Source organism: Cervus canadensis, chromosome X (assembly GCF_019320065.1).
Source record: "Cervus canadensis isolate Bull #8, Minnesota chromosome X, ASM1932006v1, whole genome shotgun sequence".
NCBI classification, from domain to species: Eukaryota; Metazoa; Chordata; class Mammalia; order Artiodactyla; family Cervidae; genus Cervus; species Cervus canadensis.
Genome location: NC_057419.1, coordinates 53,441,260 through 53,463,201, shown reverse-complemented (window position 1 = coordinate 53,463,201; position 21,942 = coordinate 53,441,260). Strand labels below are relative to the sequence as shown.

Below are 21,942 nucleotides of genomic sequence, written 5' to 3'. Positions count from 1 at the left end.
CGGCTTTTTAGAGCATACAGTTTTTCTCGGAGTTGTCTTGCTTTTCCCGAAGGGGTCGAATAGCTGCCCTGGTTAGTGGCGAGGTTTGGCGCAGTCGCTGGCTGTGCATGCTGACGGCGTTTCGGTCTTGTTTAGCTCTCGCTCAGTCTGGATTGTGTGGCAGCGCACGGATATTCGCACAAATGCATGCAATTCATGTCCAGGGAGAGGTCTCTGAGTTAGCTGTCTCTCCCTGGAGACTAACCTGTGCCAGGGAGCCTGGGCTTGTGTATCACTACGTGTTGCAACACAGGTCCTGTTTCGGTACATTTGATCTCCTTGAGCCTTTGGGCAGAGTCGTGAGTGATGGGATATTTGATCTGAGTGGATTTTGTGAGCCATAGTACAACGCCCCAAGAATGTGGGTGCCTGTATTCCGGGGTGTGCATTTTTGGAGCTTTCTGGCCTTTCAGTCCCTGGGTGTGAGATCCCTTTGTAGGCGTGTGCACCTGAGATTGTGAGACCTCTGAATTTTTGATTCTGGTCCCAAGTTGTGATGTCTCTGAGCTGCTTTAAGGATGGGTTTGTCTAAAGGTGCGAAGTCTCAGCTGCTTGGGGATCTGTGCACAGGGTGCAGGTTTTCCATTTGTCTGGGCACTTTATCTGAAGGTCGTATGATGTTCTTGAGTTATTAAAGGTTCTCTTTCCGTTTAGGGTTTTTGTATTAGGTTGGTAAGTGTCGAGTGGTCTGGGCGTCAGTCTCCATGGTGTGAAGTATCTGTGCAGTTCTCATTTGTTTCTGTCTTGAAGACTTTGGCCTGTTTGGAGGGTCTTTGTCACAGCGTGTATGGTTATCGTCTCAGTTGTGTTTGAGGGTCTGAGTCGAGTTGTGTGCTCTCTGTGCAGAGATTCAGTGAGCTCTTTTTGGTGTCTCTGAGTATCTGAGCTGTCTGGAGTCTCTGTTTCAGAAATAAAACCTCTTATGTTCTTGGCTGTGAGGTCTCTGTCCAGGAAATGAGCTTTGGAAGCTGGCAGATATGATTCTGAGGCCTGGAACCTGACATGCACAATGTGTGTTCTTAAATGTATCAGTTGTCTCCTGGAATCTCAGGTTGTTCATAATTATTACAATGGGGCCAGTGCACGTCTTGAACGGTACCTGTGCATGTTAGCAATGTGTATTGCCTGGCTCCAGACTATCCTTCAGCAAATGTTTTCTGAGCACCTGTAATCTACCTGAGCACTGTTGGAGGAGTTTGTGACAGGACAGAACTGACCAAATCTCTCCTTTCATAGACTTGGTGGTCAGTAAATAAATCACAGGTGGCAGGCACTATGAAAAAAGATAATGCTAAATCAGGGTAAAGGGTATATGTAGGTATGATGTTATTATTTTATTCAAGGTAAGGAGGGAAAGTCTCCCTGAAAGATGGCAAGTAAGCAGATATCTGGAGGATGTGAGGGAGCAGGCCATGGGGTTACCTAAGGGAAGAGCATTCCAGGCAGAAGGAACAACAAATGCAACTGTCCTGGCATGGAAATCTACTTGGCGTGCTCGTGAATGTCAAGGAGTCCCGTGATGCACTGGCTTTGGCATGTAGCACTCATCAAAAGTGGTCTGGTTGCTGATGTCTCTGTTTCTCCCACAATTTGTGATCATCTGCATTTCACAGATGAAGGACACTGAAGGCTCCAATGTGTGCCCTGCCACGCCTCCTACCCATCCCTGAAATTAGGATTGAGACCTTCTGTTCCATCCTGAGAGAGAGAGAATTTGAGTGTCTGAGCTGCAGGGATGTCACACTGAATGTCAGTCAAGCAGCAGAGATCACTTATAATGTGGGAATCATGCCTTGTAACATTGGTACTCTTGATGGAGGGCAGGACTTAAGAAGAAAACAGGAACTGGGGCAAAGGACAGAGGCAGGAAGGGAAGTTGGAGGACAATGAGAAACAAAAGCAAAAATGACTGGCTTCATCACATTGCTTGGGTTTGGCCCAGTTCACGTTGATTGACTGTATTAGGACATAGTCACTTTTTCCTGTCCCTACCCTTTCTTTCCCTTCCCTTTTTTGTGCCTGAGCAAGTCAGTCCTAAAACCATTAGGTGTCACCAGGTAAGGCATGTGTATGTGTAAAGGGGCATCCCTGCCTGGAGAGTCAGAGCCCAAGGTGGAAAGAATATCCCTGGGGATTGAGTGTGAAGGAGGCTAACTGCTTCATGGATTCAAGGTTGAATGAGGTGTGGAAGTAAAGGGCAAGTGATGGTTCTACATAGATTGTGAGGAGGACCCTTTTGTGGAGGAGGGATCACTTATATGCATTGGGATTCATCAACTCAGCAAATACATAAGAATGGTGAGAGCCACGTCTGTCGTTTTTGAAAAAGGGAATTTCCAGTATGGAAATGAAGTAAACTAGAACAAATTCTGAGGAATTCTACTGGAATTAAAGTTCTCCATGCAAACTTCTTGTATTCGATAGGTGTGCATATGTGGCTAGACTGATATATAGCTATAGATGTGTGCCTATGTGTTTGTGTGTGTGATTATGTACACACATATGTTCCCAAGTTACTGGAAATAGCAACATTCCAACGGCAATAATTTCACCAGTCCCCAGATCCTAGCTTCTGAACACCTTTCTCCACTAAATGATGGGTTCCCAGGCTGAGGAAGGAAGGGATAAATGAGCCTGGTTCACCTTGTCATGTCAGTAACAAGGGAAAGTTCAAGAATGATGGGGAAATGTCAGAGGGACACAGAATATAGCTTGAATGCTCTCCCGGACACATTCAGGACTCTCTTATTTTTTCCACCTTTTTTGAGATATTATTGACATATAACCTGGACGTTTAAGGTGCCAGTGTGATGAGTTGATACACACATATTTGGCAAAATGATTACCACAGCAAGGTTGGCACTCTGTGCCCTCACATAATCCTTTTTAAAAATTGTTGAGGAAATAATATCTCAGAACTACCCTCTTAGCTTTCACTGTATTATACAGTTTTGTTAATTATACTCACCATGCTATACATTGGATCCGCATAACTTATTTTTCTCATACCTGTAAGTTTGTACCCTGTATTCAGCATTTTCCGCAGGCCCTGGAAACCACCATTCTAAACTCTTGGAAATTTCTGTAAGTTTGACATTTTTAGGTTCTGCATATAAGTGAGAACATACAATATATGTCTTTCTCTCTTTCAGTTTTTTCACTTAGCATAAAGCCTTTGAAGTCCATTCATGTTGTTGCAAAAGGCAGAATTTTCTTCCTTGTGACTGAATAATATTCCATTGTTTCTATCACCACATTTTCTCTTTTCAAATTAATTTAGTTTAATTGGAGGATAATTACTTTAGAATATTGTGATGTTTTTTCATACATCAACATGAATCGGCCATAGTGATTCACGTGTCCCCACCATGCTGAACACCACTTCCACCTCCCTCCCCACCCTTTCCCTCTGGGTTGTCCCAGAGTACAGGCTTTGAGTGCCCTGCTTCATGCATGGAGCTGAACACTGGTCATCAGTTTTACCTATGGTCATACACATGTTTCAATGCTGTTCTCTCAAATCATCCCACCCGCTCCTCCCACTGAGTCCCAGAGTCTCTTCTTTACGTCTCTGTCTCCTTTGCTGCCCCGCGTGTAGGGTCATTGATACCATCTTTCTAGATTCCATATATAAGCGTTAACATACAGTATTTCTCTTTGTCTTTCTGACACCTCACTCTGTGTCATAGGCTCTGGGTTCATCCACCTCATTAGAACTGACTCAACTGCGTTCCTTTTTATAGATGAGTAACATTCTATTGTATATGTACCACAACGTCCTTATCCGTTCGTGTGCCAGTGGGCATCTAGGTTGCGTACGTGTCCTGGCTATTGTAAACAGTGCTGCGGTGAACATCGGGGTCCATGTGTCTGTTTCACTTCTGGTTTCCTCAGGGTGTATGCCCAGCAGTGGGATTGCTGGGTCACATGGCAGGTCTATTCCTAGTTTTTAACGGAATCCCACACTGTTCTCCGTAGTGGCTATACTAGTTTGCATTCCCACCCACTGTGTAAGAGGGTTCCCCTTCCTCCACACCCTATCCAGCATTTGTTGTTTCTAGACTTTTTAATGGTGGCCATTCTGACTGCTGTCACCACGTTTTCTGTATCCATTCATCCCTTCATAGACACATAGTTGCTTACAACTTTTGGTTGAGGGGGGAGGAGACAAGATGGTGGAGGAGTAGGACGGGGAGACGACTTTTTCTCCTACAAATTCAACAACTTTTGGTTGAAGCTGCAAAGTAAATTTCAGGTTAGTGTTACTCCTCCAATGTTGTTTCTCAGAATCATTTGGCTATTCTAGTTCATTTGCCTTACCACAGAAATTTTATCATCAATTAGTCTATATGTACAATAAAGTCCTGCTGGAATTTCTGACTGGAATTGTATGAAATTGATGGATGTGTCTGGGGACTACTAACATCCTAATTATATTGAATTTTTCAACCCATGAATATACCATGTGCCCCCATTTTGTTAGGTCTTATTTAAGGAACCACATTGCATTATCTTATCTGCCATTGTTTTATCAAATCTAATTCTCATATATTGAGTTCTGAAGATCTGAATCTGATGAAGATATGAAAATATTAGTAGTCAGACGTTCATCAGTAATGCTTTATTCCTTCTGTAGTTTTTACATTGCCCGTTTATTGTGTTCATTGTTGTTTAATCCAAGGGTGATGGTATGGGTATTTTCTGGGGTAGATCGTGAGGAGATGTTCAGCTGTGTTTTGGGATGGAGACTCTGAGGACAGGGGCACAGGGGAGAGAGAGCAGAGTAGGGGTGGGGGAGGTGAACGCGTGGGGGCAGGGACGGGGGGCTGCTAGTACAAGCGGAAACAGAAGTGAAGAGACACAGGAGGAAGAGCTCCCCTTCTGCACCGTGCGTAGCTCTCCGTACATATACGCATAATGAAGTCTTTGAGTACTCATAGCAACACTCTGAGGTAAGCATCTTTAATGCTATCATCCCTTTCGTCAGCTGAGGAGCAGAGACACGTAGATGTTAATGGGTGAATGCATCTGCACAAAGTCACCTAGCTGGCAAGAGCTGAGTCAGATTAGTTCCCAGGTCAGAAGGAAACAGCCAGGTGTGGCATCTGACCCCCAATCTGGAATACAGTGCAGTGTCTGGTGTACTCTGGGTCAAAAGTCAGATAAACATGTCCATCCTCCTGAAACATTACTATGGATCTGTGTATGGATTGGACAGTGTCTCGTAAGTGTGTGAAAGACCATGGGGTGTCATGTCAACCTGCACACATCACAGAGAACAGTTCCTGGTCCATACTGAGGTCTAAACAGTGTTTCCTCTGACCAACATTAGTGGAGGACCCTCATCATTATGGAAAGTAGCATAACCATAGTATAATATAATGATACACAGACAGAGCAACAGATACAATATCATGAAGACATTACCTCCCCCATCTCGTAATTTTCTTAAATGCAGAGAACAAAACCTGGAAGGCAGTAGACCAAATATTAAGTTTTTTTCTCTGAAGTGTGACATTCTAGATAATTTCCAAATAACATTTTATTAGTATTGTAATTTGTTGTATCTTCATTGTTACATAGGCAGTTTTTCTATTATAATTGAAAAATGTACTTTCTGAAGACTCGTTCTCCTCAGGTATCTTGAGGTTTCAGCATAAAAAAGTTGTGTTTGTATCCCTGCCAGGTGAAAACCCAATCAGCGCACTGAAGTCAGAAATAGTATCTTTGGTACCGTAGGTGGGGGGCTGTGGGGAGTAGAGAGGTCCTGATGGAAGGCTAGCTAAGCCTGCAAGAATTGAGAAAAAGGTCACTGACGCCATAGGCCCAAACCAGACAACAGCTCACAGGTCCCAAGGAATTCACTGGTGTTCTGTCCACGGAAATGTCTGTGTTAGGACTTTCAGACCTTTGCTCCTTTGGCTCCCATGATGCAGTGCGGTGGCTTATGGTGCTTATAACACAGTCCTGCTTTGACCCAGCCTGTGGATCAGAGTCAGAGCCTCCCCAGCAGCACTGACCCCTTTGTGGGCGATCTGGAGCCCTTTTGTGATGTCTGGGAGTCGACAGATTCCGAAGAGAAAGGAGAAAGAAGATACATGGCGCAGGGCGTACCTGCACCCACCCCGTGCATGTGGTGATAGAGATGGGCTAGAGATGCAGGGGCAGCTTCTTAGAGGGACCAGGTGGGGATGAGCAGAGTTGGATTCGGTGACTCAGGAAGAAATGTGGGAGTGATGTAAAGGGAGAAGACACACTGAGAGGGGTAAACAGCTCCAACTCCCAACTCTGTAGCAGGGTAGGTGCTCCATGACTGTTGTGAGAAGGCTGCCTGGTCTGAGCTCTGGGAGGGAGTGATGAGCGTTAAGGACCCGCCATCAACCCTAAGCGGGGGGCGCTGAGTGTGTGAAGACATAAGTCTCAGCCTTCACCACTGACAGACACAGAAAGCTTCTTAGCCCCGCTGATAGTGGGGCGGTGGCACCTTAGGGAAGCTCAAAGGGAAGGTGGAGGTGGTGGTTGTTCAGTCACTCAGTCGTGTCCGACTATTTACGACCCCATTACCGACTATTTACGACCCCTGTGACCCCATGACACGCCAGGCTCCTCTGTCCTACACTATCTCCCTGAGTTTGATCAAATTAATGTCCATTGTGTTGGTGATGCTGTCTAACCATCTCACCCTCTGTCTCCCCCTTCTCCTCCTGCCTTCGTTCTTTTCCAGCACTACGGTGTTTTCCAATGAGTCAGCTATTCTCATCAGGTGGCCAAAGTATTGCAGCTTCAGCATCAGTCCTTCCAGTGAGTATTCAGAGTATTTAGTATTCATTTCCTGTAGGATTGGCCGGGTTGTGCTCCTTACTGCCCGAGGGATTCTAAAGGGTCATCTCTCTAGCACCACAATTCGAAAGCATCACTCAGCCTTCCTCATGATCCAACTCACACATCTGTATACAACTACTGGAAAAACCATCGTTTTGACTCTGCAGACCTTTGTCAGCAAAGTGACGTCTCTGCTTTTTAATATGCAGTCTAGGTTCATCATGGGTTTCCCCGGGGGCTCAGCAGTAGAGAATCCGTCTGCGAGGAATTAGGACACCTGGGTTCAATCCCTGGGTTGGGAAATATCCCTGGAGGATGGCATGGCAACCCACTCCAGTATTCTTGCCTGGAGAATCCCCTGGACAGAGGAGCCTGGCGGGCCTTGGTCCATGGGGTCGTAAAGAGTATGCTGAGAGACGTCACCTCCCAAACAGAATCTCTGGCCAATGGGCTGTCTCCCTAGCTTTACTCATCTCAAGTAAAATCTGTTCCCTGGGCTCAGAAACCACGTGAGATAACAAAGGAAACTTGAGGCAGTGGTGCTTTAAGCAGCGATTTGGTGTGAGATCTTTATTCGTTTGGGCCAGGTGACTGCAGGGAATGAAATGGGGTAGGGTGATGAAGGAAATGAGATGATGACTTTATAGTCCCAGCCACCTCCCTTCCCCCAGGTAGACGACTTCAGTAGGGCTGGCTGGTGTCAAGGGCGTGCGTATAGGCTGACTTGTAACAACATCCTGTGTGTGGTATGAGCAACTTGGTGGGCAAATCAGACAGCATGGCCAAATACTGATTTCTCAGAGTGGATGGAGGGAGACGAGAGAAAAGAATGATGAACCATGGGTTAGTTGTGAGTCAGTTTCTAAAATCTCAGTATTTCTTCAGAAGGTGTGTGTGTGTGAATTCTTTTCTTTATCTGAGAATTGGCTTTCTACGTGAGGAAATATCATCGTGAGAGACTCCTTGTGACATGTGACAAGAGGGTGGGAGTGAATTGGGTTAAGGTCATTTTCCAAGTCTTTTCGAACATTTTCCAAAGGTTTTCCAACATTTTCCAAGTGTTTCACACAAAGTGTTTGTTTAAGGGGATAGCAGTGCCCTTAAAGAACTGAACTAAGTGGTTGAAATACAGGTTTCAGTTTCTGAAATGTGAAGAGACTCTGGGATGTGTGTTCATCCTAGCCAGTGGTCACAGGCAACTCATAAAGTCATAGGACTTGAACTGTGTCTTCCTAATGTCTTTTGCTTTCTTCCCTTGAATGTGGTGGAGGCCTCAGTTACGGTACTAAAGTTCCTAAGTAACAATTCTCTGAGAAATGTAGCTGTCTAGAAAAGAGCAGTGCCTGGGAAGCTGATCTAAAATTTTAATATAGCCTGTGATGTAATTTTTATTAGCTTCACCCAAGATATGATCATTCAAAGAATCTAGAGAGATGCACCTACTTCGGTATCTACCATTGGATTTTTCAAATGAACACACAGTAAGATTGGCCCGGTTTTCTTTCTTATTATATATCTATTTATTGGTGGCTGCACTGAGTCTTTGTTGCTGCACGAGGCTTTCTCTAGTTGTGGAGAAGGAGGACTACTCTCTAGTGGCGGTGCATACGCTTCTCATTTCAGAGAGTTTTCTTGTTGTGGAGCATGGAGTCTAGGCTCGAGGGCTTCAGTAGTCGAAGCAGGTGGGTTCAGTAGTTGTGACACACAGTCTTAGTTGCCCTGTGGCACGTGGAGTCTTCCTGGACCAGGGACAGAACGCCTGCCCCGTTGCATTGGCAGGTGGGTTCTGTTTTATTTTTTAATCATTAATTTATTTTAATCAGAGAATAATTACTAAACCATACTGTGATCGCTTTTTGCCATATATCAACATGAATCAGCCGAAGGTATACATGTGTCCTCCCCTCCTGAACCCCCATCCCACCTCCCTCCCCACCCTGTCTCTCTGGGCTGTCCCAGAGCACTGGCTTTGGGTACCCTGCTTCATGGATTCAACTTCCACTGGTCATCTGTTTTACATATGGGAATGTGTATGTTTCACTGCTATTCTCTCAAATCATCCCACCCTCGCCTTCTCTCGCCAAGTCGAAAAGTATGTTCTGTACGTCTCTGTCTCCTTTGCTTCCCTGCATGTAGAATCGTTGCTACCGCCCTTCTAAATTCCATATATATGCATTAATATGAGTATTTGTCTTTCTCTTTATGACTGACTTCTTTCTGTGTAACAGGCTCCAGGTTCATCCACCTCATTAGCACTGATTCAAATGCATTCCTTTTTATAGCTGAGTAATAGTCCATTGTGTATATGCACCACAACTTCCATATCCATTCGTCTGCCGATGGACATCTAGATTCCTTCCATGTCCTAGCTGTTGTAAATAGTGCTGCTGTGAACATTGGGGTACATGTGTCTGTTTCACTTCTGATTTCCTCGAGGTGTATGCCCAGCAGTGGGATTGCTCGGTCGTGTAGCAGTTCTGTTCCCAGTGTTTTAAGGAATCGCCACTCTGTTCTCCATAGTGGCTGTACCAGTTTGCGTTCCCACCAACAGTGGAAGAAGGTTCCCTTTTCTCCACACCATCTCCAGCATTTATTGTTTGTAGACTTTTTGATGATGGCCATTTTGACCTATGTGAGATGATACCTCATTGTGGTTTTAATTTTCAGTTTTCTAATAATGAGTGATGTTGAGCATCTCTTCATGTGTTTGGTAGCCATCTCTGTGTCTTTGGGTAAATGTCTGTTTAGATCTTCTGCCCCTTTTTGTGGGGTTGTTTGTTTTTCTGGTATTGAGCCGCATGTGCTGCTTGTATATTTTGGAGATTCATTCTTTGTCAGTTATTTCATTTGCTGTTATTTTCTCCCATTCTGAGGGCTGTCTTTTCACCTTGCTTACAGTTTCCTTCATTGTGCAAAAGCATTTAAGTTAAATTTGGTCTCTTTTATTTATTTGTGTTTTTATTTCCATTACTCTGGGAGGTGGGCCATAGAGGATCTTGTTGTGATTTATGTCAGAGAGTGTTCTGCCTATGGTTTCCTCTTAAGAGTTTTATAGTTTTTGGTCTCACGTTTAGATCTTTAATTCATTTTGAGTTCATTTTTGTGTGTGGTGTAAAAAGTGTTCCAGTTTCATTCTTTTACACGTAGTTGAGCATTTCGCCCAGCATCACGTGTTGAAGAGACTTTGTTTACGCCATTGTATATTTGTGCCTCCTTTGTCAAAGATAACCTGTGCATACGTGTGTGGATTTATCTCTGGGTTCTCTAATTTGTTCCATTGATCTATATTTCTGTCTTTCTGCCATACTGTCTTGATGACTGTCTTGATGACTGTAGCTTTGTAGTATGGTCTGTAGTATAGTCTGAAGTCAGGAAGGTTGATTCCTCCAGGTCCATTCTTCTTTCTCAAGATTGCTTTGGGTATTCAGAGTCTTTAGTGTTTCCATTCAAACTGAGAAATTATTTGTTCTAGTTATGTGAAAAATACCTTTGGTAGTTCGATCCGGATTGTGATGAATATACAGATTGCTTTGGGTAGTAGAGTCATTTTCACTATGCTGACTCTTCCAATCCAAGAACATGCTACATTTCTCCATCTCTTTCTGTCATCTTTGATTTCTTTCATCAGTATTTTTTATAGTTTTCTGTATACAGGTCTCTTGTTTCTTTACGTACATTTATTCCTAAGTATTTTATTCTTTTCATTGCAATGGTGAATGGGATTGTTTCCTTAATTACTCTTTCTGATTTTTCCTTATTATTTTATAGGAGTGCAAGGGATTTCTGTGCGTTCATTTTATATGGCAGGCACATTCTTTTTTTTAAATTTTTTTATTTTTAATTTTTAAAATTTATTTATATTAGTTGGAGGCTAATTGCTTTACAGTATTGCAGGCACATTCTTAACCACTAGACCACCAGGAAATTCCTGGCCTGCTTGTCCTTGCTTGTGCAGTTGTCTGGGCTCTGATCCACAGAGAGATTCCAGTGATCACCATCACGACCAGAACACAGGCCATGTCCGTCACCCCAAAAACACCCAAGTGCTGCCCTTTTTGGTTTCCTCTCCCACACCCCAATCCTTGGCACAAGGATCTGTCCTCCTAAACTACATTTTGTCCTTTGCAATTTTAAATTTCCTTACATATTCTGAGTATAACACCTTTCTCAGATCTGTGATTCACGATCATCTTTCCCCTAATAACAAATAGCTTCCCTTTTTATTACAGGAGACATGAGTGATGAAATCTTCTTTTCCTCCCCACAGTCAGAGGCCAATGTGGTGTAGCCAGCAAGTGCCTGTGAGATTCTTCAGAGGTAAAAATGAATTTTGCTGTCTGTCAGTCAGTCTGTGCTCTCAGCTAGCCCCCAGAGCTGTATTTCTGCAGAAATCCACAAGTCTTCTGCAGACAGAGGCGCTTGAGAACAGGTATATTTATTGGAGTCTGAACTTGTGATCTCATCAGAGAGCTTCAGAGCTCAACCCATCTTGCAGGACTTGTCTCCCAAGGGAGCTTTTCTTCTTGAAAGTCAGAGGCGTGAATTTAGTCAGTGTGGGCATGTTTAGCAGGGCGAACATGGCATTTCCAGGTTGCTCATCCTTTACCAGGTATCAGACCACATTCAATATATTTCTTTGTGTCACCTTATTTAATCCTCCTTCAAAGACCCATCATTTTGGAAGATTTCAATCCTAATTGATGAGGTGAGAAAGCAGAGGACAGAGAAGTCAGGGGGATTGCTCAGAGTCATATAGGCCGCCAGAGGAAAAGTGACCCACAGACCTTGGCATCCTTCATTCAGAGCCCCCACTCTTTATTTCTTCAGTAAAGTTGCCATGCGTGCGTGCATGCCAAGTCACACTAGCCATGTCCAACTCTTTGAGACCACATGCCTGTAGCCCACCAGGCTCCTCTGTCCATGGGATTCTCCAGGCAAGAATACTGGAGTGGGATGCCACGCCCTCCTCCAGGGGATCTTCCCGACCCACGGATCCAACCCACGCCTCCTGCAGCTCCAGCAATGCAGGAGGATGCTTTACTGCTGAGCCACCGGGGAGGCCCAAGGTTGACATATGATATTATATTTCTTTCAAGTGCACAACAAAGTGATTCCATATTTTTAAACATTATGAAATGAATTGCTATGATAATTTTGGTTACCATGTGCCACCACAGAGATTTATTATAAGATTATTGACTATATTCCCTGTGTGTACATTTCATTCCCATGACTTATTTTATAACTGGAAGTTTGTATCTCCTAACCCCTTCCCTGTTTTACACATCTCCCTACTCCTTCCTCCTCTGGTAACCACCAGTTTGTTCTCTGTGTCTCTGACTCTATTTCTGTCTTGTTTCCCATGCTCTCTTACCTATTTCTGAGGTTCCACATATAAATAAAACTGTGTGGTATTTGTCTTTCTCTGTGTGCCTAGTTTCACTTGGCATCATACCCTCTAGGTCCATCCATGTTGTCGACATTGACAAGATTTCACTTTTTTTTGCTGAGTAATATTCCACTGTGTGTGTGTGTGTGTGTGTGTACACCATTTCTTCCTTTTTGACTCATGTATCGATGGGCACTTAGGTTCCTTCCAGATCTTGGATCCCCTTGGCTGTAAATAGCACTGCAGTGGACAGAGGAGCACATATATCTTTTGTGACAAGTGTTTCTTCTATTCTTGAAAAAAACACCAAGAAGTGTAACTGCGGGATCTCATGGTAGTTCTTGTTTTCAGTTTTTGAGGAAACCCTCATTGTCTCCATAGCGGCTGCACCAATATACATTTCCACCAACACCGCACGAGGGTTTCCTTTTCTCTACATCCTCGCCAACATTTCTTACTTCTTGTCTTGTTTATAATAGCTACTTGACAGGTACGAGGAAGTACTTCACTGAGGTCTTGATTTTCTAATCCCTGATGAGGAGATGTTGAGCATCTCTTCATATGTCTGTTAGCCATCTATACCTCTTCTTTGCAGAAATGTCTATTCACTGCTTTGCCCCATCTTAAAATTGAGTTTGGGGTGTTTTCCCATTGCCAATACATTCTATGAGTCCTTTAGCTGTTTTGGATATCTATCTCTTTTCGGATGTGTATCACTTGCTCATATCTTCTCCCACTCAGCAAGTTGCCTTTTTCTTTTGTTGATGGTTTCCCTTGCTCTGTAAAAGCTTTTTAGTTTGATGAACTCCCATTTGTTTATTTTTGCTTTTGTTGCTCTTGCCTGGGGAGACATGTCAAAAAACTATTGCTAAGACCTATGTGAAAGAGTGTCCTGGCTACGTCTTCTTCTAGGAGCTTTATGGTTTAAGGTCTATCAATTTTGTCTTTAATCTTCCCTTGTTGTTGTTGATTTCTGAATGTTGTGTATGAAAGGGGTCCAGTTTTCCCATAACCATTTATTGAAGAGACAGCATTTTGCCTGATGGATGTTCTTGGCTCCTTTGTCATAGACTAATAGGCCATATGAGCGCAGGTTTATTTCTGACAGAGTATCCCCAACTGTACCCTGCGTAAAGGCTGGGGTGAAGTGAGAAGACCCGGTGACTTTGGTGCCCGTCCACAGCTGGTGGCACACCAAGTCTGGATAAGGTACGTCATTGATGCTAGCCACAGTGCACTGGGGCAGGGATGGTCATCCCCACCTGGCACAAGTTCCCCAGGGTGGGATGTGATGGGCTCACTCCAGCAGCCAACCCAGGTCGATCCCACCATCCACAGTCCCTCAATTAGCCAATCACGAAGGTTTTCACTGTTGTTGTTACATCCCCTCCATGCCGTGCCAGGCTGGCTTTTCAGACGGGCGAGGTGAGGCGGAATTGCATAGCCAGTCCCTGCCCTCGAGAGTTGAGTCATTAAGCAGAGAGGAGATCTGACACCCTTAGATGTGGTGGCGAGTGCGTCACGGATCCCCTGTGAGGCTGTGTTGCTAGGAGATGAGAGGAGTGACGAGGATCAGGGTAGATGAAGTGGACATGGCGGGGGAGGGGACCGGGTACTCTGGGTCCTTGCTGTGCCAGTCCCAACTGCAGAATTACCCACAGCCTGCAAGAGGGCACCCGGAGGATGGATGGCAGCTATAAATGAGGATATCAGCAGTGCCACCCCATCCCCACCTCAAAGTCTGTATCCCCAACCTGCCTATTGGGTGTTGGTGGTTTGGGGGTGACTTCTTAGACAGCATACTCTCCCCAGTTACAGAGTAGGAGCCAGAATCCTGTGATGTGCAGAGATGTCCAACACGTCAAATCCTAGACCAGAGACTGAGCCATAGGAACCAACAGGCCAGAGAATACTGGATGGGAGTTGGCTTAAATGCAGTGGCCAAATAACAAATCTGAATGTACCTATAGCAAGCAATGATATTGAACCATTCATTTAAACACCTTCCCATAAAGGGAAGTCCTGGGACTCCTGGTTTCATCAATGAAATCTATCAAATGTTTGAAGAAGAAATAGCACGCATGCTTCACAGATTCTTCCTGAATAGACAGGAAGGAGGAGGGAACATTTCCTAATTCATCCTATAAGCACAGTATTAGCCCGGTACCAAAGCCAGACTTGACATCACCAGAAAGCTACAGATCCATATCTATCATGAATAGCGATGCATACACCCTCAACACAGTATCAGGAAACCAAATGGAGAAATATTTTGCAAAGGGCTGTGCAAGATTTTTCCCAGGATTGCAGTATTGGACCAACACTCAACTTCAGTTATGGGAAACAGTGTATTGATATAATGAAGGACGGAAACCACCTGTCACCTTGACAGACAAAGAAAAAGCATTTGACACAGTTCAAGACCCGTTTATGACAAATAAGTAAATAACTAAAATCAATAAACACGGTCAACCAGCTCAGGATAGAAGGGATCGTCGTCGTGGTGCTGAAGGACATCCCCGAGAACCATCCTGCTCTCGTCACGTCACATCCAGTAGTGTCTGAGTGAATGCTTGCGTCTTGAGATCCAGACCAAGGACAGGGGGTCTGCTTCAACCACCTCTATTCCACACTGCCGGAAGGGTCTAGCCTGTGCACCGTGCAAAAGGAGAAATGACATCATTGGGAAATGAGAAGCGAAACCTATGTCCACACAAATACTTGTTCTTACAGGTCTTTCACAGCAGCACTGTTTCTAATTTCCAAATAGTGGAGCAGCCTAAAAGTCTGTCAGCTGGAGAGTGGTAAACAAAGTATTCTGTATGTAGCCATACAGTGGAATAGCATAGACGGATAAAAAGTGATGAACTTCTGCTTTCTGCTGCCACGTGGGTGAGCTTCCAAAGCATTATGCTAAGTGAAACAACCCAGACACAAAAGGCCACTTCCTGCAAGAGTCCATTGATATGAAATGCCCAGAAAGGGCAAATCTACAGAGAGGGAAATCAGACGAGAGGATGCCTGGGCCTGCAGGTCCTGTTGGGGATCCACTGCTGACGGGTACGTGGAACCTTTTTGTGGGGCTGGTGGTGTTCCACACCTGCACTGTGGTGGGGGTTGCACCACTGTGTGAAGGTGCTAAAAGTCACTGCCCTGGGAGTGATGGGTGTGATTTGTGGTATGTAATTATACCTCAGGAAAGCAGTTTAGGAAGGTAATGCAGATGTCCAAGTGAGACATGTGGGAAAAGACATGCCATTGCTTTGTAACAACGAGGAGTGCCCCTGCTCCTTCCACGTTTTGGGTCCAGCCTTCTCCACGAGTGCTAGATGCTCCCTCCAGAAACAGTCGCTGTGCACGTCAGGACAGAATCCCCAGGGAGCACACACAACTAGTGTGTCTCTGTGTTGACTCAAGGGGCCCGTTGTGTGACCACAAGTCAGTGGATCTGGACGGGCTCCCAAAACCCACCCTGCATCTGAAATTCCACTTTGTTGTTTTCCCATTCTTCTCAAATCACGTGAACCCAGCTTCCATTTCCCGGGTAACGGATCTCAGCCCTTAGCTCCAACCTCTGGTCACAGGAACACCTGTAGCCTGGTGTGAGGCCCCCTGCCTGAGCTCAGCAACCCAGGAGGGATGCTCACCAGAGCAGTAACCAAGACAACACAACTCCATCCATTCTCCTTCTGCCTCCAGGACTGAGGTGCGTTCCCTCCACTCCATCTTCCTGAGTGGTAAGGAAGGTGACTTGGGGACATGACACATCTCTGACTCATTGAAATTGTTCTAAATTTGGCTGTGAATAAATATGTAAAAAATCCTTCAGAAGGGAATTTCCCTCAGAAGGGAATTTGTAATTACAAATTTTTTTTAAATTTCATTAGTAGCAAACATGGTTCTTCAGTTCAGGATTCTATTTAAAACCAGGACAGGTGAAGCATCATGTGATTGTGCTTCTCAATCTTAACTGTGCATCACATCTCCCCTGGAGAGGCTTTACAACAGTTGATGCTGGCAGCATATCTCAGGAGAGTCTGATGTAGTAGGGTTGGTGTGTGGCCCTGGCATGAGCATTATCTGAAAAAGTTCTCTTATGAAAGCCGAGCTTGCAGCTGTGGAAACAGAACCCATTCTTACTGGAAGAAATCGAACATCAAAAACTTACAACTGTCTACAAGCAAAGCAGGCTTTCATCATGGCCCGCTATGCTTGACAGGCACCTTAGGCTGAGGAAAGGGACAACTTGCCCAAATAAATACTTGTTTGAAAACTGACCTTGTGCTTGCTCTCCTGCATGTTTCTGAATCCAAAGCTTTACAGTTAAAACCCTGCTGTTGTTAGTGAAACTCAGTATGTTTTAGTTCTTGTCAGGATCCCTTGTGCCTAGTTAGTTGAATACATTTCTGAAACACTGTGGAGATTACTGCATTGGACAGATCAAAAGAGTGCTTCAAAAAAAGAGTAAAGATGGCTCAGAATTGTAGCTATTGATGTTGATGTGGAAGGATCGGCTGTCAGCATATCTGCTGCCTGGGCTCAGTTGCCATTTTAAACTGTTTCCTGTGTTATCAAATTAACTCCCATGCTCAGATGAAGACCAAATAAGAACAGGATGTTTATTGGGAAAAATACAGTTAAGCAATCCCTTGTTTGATGCACACCTTTTAAGACCCACCTCTCGAAACGTTCTACTTTAGGAATCTCTTCTGGATATTCCTTGGTCTGTTCCCCAATGATGGGCTTACACTGCTGTGTCCTGACTCACCGTCCTGTTAAAGACAGGGCTTTCATCCTCTCAGATGGATTACAGTGGCCAGGTTCTCTCGGAGATCCAAAAGAGGGTGATGGCCTGTGCTCAGGACACCTTAAGAGCGTGTCTGTAGGAACAGGGCCTCTGAGAGGAACGGATCCCCACCTGTGGCAACAGGAATATCTCGGGTCAGCCTTTTCCAGAGCAGCTCCAGGGGAGTCATGGCTCGGTGAAGATCACACCCAGCAGCATGTCCGGGATTGTGGTTGAAGGAACTGGGTGGATGGCCGTGCCCATCCATGAGACACCCCAGGGAACATTGGCCTGGGGCTACTAGCAGGTCTGCAGGGCTTATGGGACATCTGAGTGCAGATGGCCTATACGTCTCATCCTGTGGGGGAAGTGGGCCCCAGTTGGGAGGTCTTAGGTAGATCTGGTGATAGGAAAAGCCATCAGCATACAGAGTGATAACGGATGAAAACAAGTCAGATGGGTAAAAGCTCTCGGGGGTGACGTGGTCACCCAAGGATTATGTGTAGAATGGAAGAGCACAGGGCAGAGGTGGGAAACCAGAGGAAAGCAAAACCAAGATTTAGGAGAGGGTTAAAGTAAATGGACAGACAAGGAATCTTAGAAGTAATGGACTTTGAGGGAGGAGGAAAGCCAGGATGCACTTCTGTCAGAGACTATGACCAAGGAAAGTGTTTTTGAAGACAGAATGTGTCTGTGGGCAATACACCACCGGGTACTATGGTTTGGCCCACGGAGCTCTTGGGATACGTTAGCAACGGGATATTGTGTGGATGGGCACTCAGAGGAGGAATCAAGAGGTAACCAGGTAAGGATGCTCCTGGAGTCTGTACTTTCAAGAAGCATGGCTTGAAAGGAATCAAAGACACAGCGTATTGGAAGTAGAGGTCTGTGTGCTTTCAGGGTATGCTATTTTCTGTTCTCCAAACCAAAGAGACCAGGATGCCAGTTCCAAAAGAATCATCAGGACTGTTGACTAGAAGACAGAATGGAGAATTGGAATGATCTTCACAGGTGAGTATTCACGTTGCGGTCAAGGAGAGTGGTGGTTTCAAAGCAGCATTGGAGTTCCAGGAAGACCTTCCTCTCCCTCTGGGCCCCACTCTGCCTCTGCGACCCATGGTCACAGGAAGAGCCAGGGTGGAGGTGGCGGGCGTGGGTTGCTGAGATGACAGTCTCAATGTATGCTCCTCAGATTCCATGGACACTTTAGTGTATTTGTTCTCCCTGGCTGATCTGATCTTCCTCATGAGTGTTCACCCTTCATACTGGTTAGTAACCAGAAAACTCCTACTGAAGTTACTTCTAACATGGAAAGTGTGGTTGCATGCAACCAACTGAATGTCCATAGATAAAAATGCTCACTCTATTCTGGTGAAAATGCTCTCTACTTCTTTCAGCCATGGAGCAGGGGAATGTGTCACTTACAAGGCTTGCGGTAATGTGGGAGGGGTAGTCTATAACACCTTTGTTCCTCACAGTGGCCTCAGCGGTCCCTGAGGGAAAGATGACTGCCCTTTCCTGGCTCCAGCTGTTGATGCTGACCTGCACCACCCGTGGGTGGGGTGGTGAAAGTTGCATTTCTGTCTCCGTCCTCTTGCTGTGGATCCAGTGCTCCCTGGCTGACTGAGCCTCAGCCACTCTGCTGGCATCTTCAGACCCCTCTGAATCTGGGTCTCATTGTCCAGCCCATCCCTGGGCAGGGATGTCCACTCCTCAGCCTCAGCTGCAAGGTCTCCTAGCCCATTGCCTGCTTAGGTTTCGTCTGGATTCTGTCCCTTTCCACATTTCTCCCTCAGTTGATTCAGAGCCCTCCCTTGGATCTCACCTGCAGCAAAGCAGGCACCAAGATCAGCTCCAGAAAACGAAATTCCTAAACGACAGCCACCCATCTGCCCAAAGACAACATTGGGTCATTGCGCAGTGTGCCCCCTGTGAGTCCCAAATGTGAATGGGGTGGAATCCCCCTTTCCCTGGTGTTCCTCTTCATTTCTTGTCACACCTCCCTTGTTTGAGCCCTCTCACCTCTGCCTGCCACTGCCTCTGTGGGCCGTTCCCCACTGTGAGTGGGATGCTCTTTTCTTTGGCTTCTCTTGCATTTGACCCAAGACTTCCCATACAATATCCAGGTCAAAGGGGGCATAGGCTAGAATGTGTACCTTGTCAAGTACAGTTAGGATACTTTGGTGTCACATAAGCCCCACACCCCTGAAATATAAAAACAGGGATAAAGAACACAAGAGTCAAAGATGCCAGAGATGTTGGCTAAGATGAGCACTGAAGAGTGTCTGCGGGATCAGGAACAATGGATATTAATGATGGACTTGGCAAGGCCAGTTACCGTGGAATGACTGGGATAAAAGCTTCATGGAAGGGGGCTGAGTAAAGAATATCTCAGCAGACTTTGAAGCAGTTTTGTTTTGAAGGGCAACCGGTGATGTGCCAGTAGCTGCAGAAGAGGGTGGTAGAAGAGGATGGGTTTCCCCCTGTGTTGTGGAACGCTGCGATGTAGAGGGAGCAGGTCCTGGTTCAGGCGAGAGGGGTGATAACTGCAGGTTGGAAGTCCCTGGGAAGGTGCAAGGCATGGGACCCCGGCAGAGGTGAGGGGCTGGGTGCAGTCAGGAGCACTCGGGCAGATGGGCAGCAGACTGCCAGGGCAGAAACATGCACTTTGGGATTGGGAGACTTGAGAAATCCCACGGGATTGCTTCTTCTCCAGGAATTATTTTCGGTTGGGGCTGGTGGTCATTAGGATGGAGGAATGTTACTGCTGTGTAGTGTAGTAGTCTAGGTAGGTAAGAGTGAAAATGAACAGTAGTTCTACTCTGGCCACAGGTTTAAGATAAAACACTTCTGTAAAGTTGGGTGCTCAACGCTCAGGTGCTCAGACACAGGCAGGGAGTGAGTAGTCAGGAGTGTGCAAGGAGCACAAGAAGTGTGTTTGTGGGGAACAACTTCCAGCCCTGGGTCAGAGGATCCGATCGGGGCGGGGCCTGGCGGATGGTAATGGAAGGACGTGTGGTAGTGGAGGTGAGGGTTTCCAGGATGTTCTGGTATCCCTGCACTGGCACTAGAGCTAGGCAGCTGGAGGACAGGACATCATGTTGAGGGGGATGAGAGGGAAGAAGGCTAGAAACAGCAGACCATGAGGGGCGCGGTCTTTCCTGATGCCCGGGGCCAGGGTCGGTGGCGGGGAGACCGTGGGCAAGAGGATGCTCGGGTAGGGAGGAGGGGAACATCGACGAGGACGGAGAGTCTCCGGGGTGACCGTGGGAGCCTCGTGGGCACTGAGGACGGATCAGAAGAGTGAGGGCTGAGAGAACAGTGAGTATACCACGGGAGGAACATGTTCACAGGGCTAGGGTGGGCGGAAGGGGAAACACAGGGGACTTGTACGGGTTCCGCATTTGTGGGGCTTCGGCAGTGGGAGACAGGACCCGGACATACACGGTCAGGTTCTCCAGTGAAGACTTTGAAACCGGGTCCAGGAGAAAACTTCCAACCAACCCCGGCCAGGACACTGACAGGGGCCTCCCTGAGTTGTTACACGCATGCCCAGAACCAGCCAATGGGGGCGCAGCACCGCCCACCAAGCCGCGGATTTCTGAGACTCCCTGACTTCCTGCCCGTGTTTCCTAGGTTCAGCGAGCCGCAGGAGTCCGCGGTCCACGGGTGGTTTGGCCGGGCCCCTTCCGGAGGTTGCCTTCCTTTCTCTGGTCCTGATGGGAATCCCCCTTAACTTCCGCATCCACGGTGTCGAGTCCTCTCCGCGAAAACCCAAGAAATACGTTGGCTTTTCTTCCGGGCTTGTGGCGTTTTGGTTTCTGTGGTCGGCAGGTGGCAGTGTTGCTCCAAGTGTCACCATCCCGTATCTCCCCCGCCCTTCGCGGTTGAAAAAAACGCCAGGAAACTTTTTGCCATAAGAAGGAGCACATTGTTTTCTCTGCTTGAGCTTGTTGAGTGCATGAGCAGGTTGGCATCTGAGCCCTTCAGAGAGCCCTTTGTGAAAACTTTGAACAAAGCCATTGACCCTGAAAATTACAATAAAATAATATAAGCTGATATATTGAAAAATGGTGGAGAGAGTGAGCTCCCTTGTCCGTCTTCTGATCCTAGAGGAAATGTAGTATTTATTTATTTATTTATTTTATTTTTTTTTTTTTTTAATTTTTTTATTAGTTGGAGGCTAACTACTTCACAACATTTCAGTGGGTTTTGTCATACATTGACATGAATCAGCCATAGATTTACACTTATTCCCCATCCCGATCCCCCCTCCCACCTCCCTCTTCACCCGACTCCTCTGGGTCTTCCCAGTGCACCAGGCCCGAGCACTTGTCTCATGCATCCCACCTGGGCTGGTGTTCTGTTTCACCATAGATAGTATACATGCTGTTCTTTTGAAACATCCCACCCTCACCTTCTCCCACAGAGTTCAAAAGTCTGTTCTGTATTTCTGTGTCTCTTTTTCTGTTTTGCATATAGGGTTATCATTACCATCTTTCTAAATTCCATATATATGTGTTAGTATGTTGTAATGTTCTTTATCTTTCTGGCTTACTTCACTCTGTATAAGGGGCTCCAGTTTCATCCATCTCATTAGGACTGGTTCAAATGAATTCTTTTTGACAGCTGAGTAATATTCCATGGTGTATATGTACCACAGCTTCCTTATCCATTCATCTGCTGATGGGCATCTAGGTTGCTTCCATGTCCTGGCTATTATAAACAGTGCTGCAATGAACATTGGGGTGCACGTGTCTCTTTCAGATCTGGTTTCCTCAGTGTGTATGCCCAAAAGTGGGATTGCTTGGTCATATGGCAGTTCTATTTCCAGTTTTTTAAGGAATCTCCACACTGTTTTCCATAGTGGCTGTACTAGTTTGCATTCCCACCAACAGTGTAAGAG

General features: G+C 45.9%; 1 long non-coding RNA gene across 2 annotated transcripts in view; it reads left to right on the top strand.

The window, feature by feature from the left end:
• The first annotated feature begins 83 nt into the window (after positions 1 to 83).
• The window catches only part of LOC122435010, a 51,129-nt gene continuing 29,270 nt past the window's right edge, over positions 84 to 21,942 (top strand). The window contains exons 1-7 of one of the 2 annotated variants that reach the window (XR_006267539.1): positions 84 to 3,123; positions 4,167 to 4,991; positions 6,764 to 6,840; positions 8,257 to 8,640; positions 13,321 to 13,459; positions 17,937 to 18,047; positions 18,515 to 18,967. This is a non-coding gene — a long non-coding RNA (uncharacterized LOC122435010). Of the gene's footprint in view, positions 3,124 to 4,166; positions 4,992 to 6,763; positions 6,841 to 7,890; positions 8,641 to 13,320; positions 13,460 to 17,936; positions 18,048 to 18,514; positions 18,968 to 21,942 lie in introns of those variants that run through there. The other variant, XR_006267538.1, reaches the window with a different exon arrangement.